This window comes from Austrofundulus limnaeus, unplaced genomic scaffold (assembly GCF_001266775.1).
Source record: "Austrofundulus limnaeus strain Quisiro unplaced genomic scaffold, Austrofundulus_limnaeus-1.0 Scaffold365, whole genome shotgun sequence".
NCBI lineage: Eukaryota > Metazoa > Chordata > Actinopteri > Cyprinodontiformes > Rivulidae > Austrofundulus > Austrofundulus limnaeus.
In genome coordinates, this window is record NW_013952767.1 from 507,724 (window position 1) to 509,615 (window position 1,892).

The following is a 1,892-nucleotide window of genomic DNA, read 5'->3' on the forward strand; positions in this document are numbered from 1 at the left end:
CCTTTTGTTATGCTAATAATTACGAGGTATTTATGATATAGCATTGTCCGTAACATCGACAAAACAGCATATCACTACATTAGGAACAAATAAAACCATTTTGAATTTTGTGGCATCATCGCATTTCGAAAAATACTGAAACAGGAGCAACAATGGATGTGAGAGATTCTGAAGTCGTTTTTCTCTTTTACAGAGATGAATGCAAACAATAAAATATAGTTTTAAACAATCTTCCTAAACTAAACTGTGAGTTAGTGCAGGAAAAAGGCCYATAAGATATGTTAATCCACATTTTTGGTAGCGTACTGTATCAGTTTATTAGTATTGTTATTTTGGTGTGTGTGTGTGTGGGGGGGGGGTGTTGTTGTTGGTTGTTTTATATTATGGGTTTATTGTGCATAATGTATAGCACCTTGAGCTGCTTTTAGTATGAAGGGGGCTTTATAAATAAATAAAAACTAAGAAACTAAACGAAGTCACAAAAAAGAAAAAGAAAACAGTTAAACTGCACAGATTTGATTCTTCTCTTGACTTGATTTGGCTCTATAAAATATATTTGTCCTCCTTTCTTGCCATAAACAGTTCAGTGATAAATTCCTCTGGATTATATTCTTCCATTAAGTTATTAGAGTAAATTATTCCCAGATTTCAGTAAGATGAGGATGGGAAATGATATCAAACTAAATCATATCACATCTCCTCTGCGAGCCATGCATGCACTTCCCTTTTTGTAATAAAATATCCTTTAACAGCCTTCCTATACTAAACTGAGAGGTGGTGCAGGAAGAAGGCTTATAAATTATATGCTAATTTTTTTTCTTCCATTAAAGAACATACTTGCTTCTAGCTTTATGTTATTCTCTAAAAGTTTGATGTGCTTGATTTCCTCCCTGCTTTACTGCTCACAATGTTTCTTACTTTTCCCCTCAACCATTTCTTTAGGTTTTACTTTTTCCATGACACGAAAGAAAGAAAGAAAGAAAGAAGGAAAGAAAGAAAGAAAGAAAGAAAGAAGGAAAGAAAGAAAGAAAGAAAGAAAGAAGGAAAGAAAGAAAGAAAGAAGGAAAGAAGGAAAGAAAGAAAGTGTTCCCAAAAATCTGTAATAATATTCCCCTGTGAGAATGCAGTTGTTTGAAACATTGGTATCAGACTCTGCTGCTTTACATTGGCTTAAATTCTCTACTTCTGTAAATATTCAAATAACCAAAAGTACACTGGTGGGTGGGCACTTTGAACTATTTAAGTTTATATTTCAGGACTAAATTAGGCTAATGCTCTCACTAATGTGATTCATGCACTAGACTTACTTTCTTATACGTTATCAATCTTTGAGTTAACAAAACTGAAGTCAAACCACTGARTTTGGCATTTATTAGATGCAGGAAAATGGAAACTGATACCAAAAAAGCAATTAGACTGTGAGGTGCAAATCAAGCAAATCCGATGAGACAAATGTTTTTAATAAAATAAGCTTTGACGTTAAACTCCATAGTAGCCCACACACAGCTAAACACTGTGAACAACAGTGTTTGATTTTTAATTTTTTTTTTCTATTTTACCGTGATGCACCCCTACGACGGATTATTAAGACCACACTACAAGATTTGTTTTGTCAAAATTACGAGATAGTCATAATATAATGTGAATAAAGTCATAATATTACGATAAAAAACTGTATGACAATAAAGTCATAATATCACAAGAACAAAGTCATAATATTATAACTCCTAAAAGAGTAGTTTTTTTGAGCGCATGTTTGTGTGTTTCTGTATGAAACACAGGATCAAAGCTCTGTTTTTTAACTCACCCTTCCTATTGTGTGTGTTTTCCAAGCTGCAAAGGTAGCGCACTTAGTTGTGAAAGACCCTGGACATTCGTTATATATATATATA

At 33.0% G+C, this 1,892-nt stretch overlaps 1 protein-coding gene across 1 annotated transcript in view; it reads right to left on the reverse strand.

Moving 5' to 3' along the window:
* The window catches only part of tie1 (tyrosine kinase with immunoglobulin-like and EGF-like domains 1), a gene marked incomplete in the record, with an annotated part of 31,646 nt that overhangs the window by 8,118 nt on the left and 21,636 nt on the right, over positions 1 to 1,892 (reverse strand).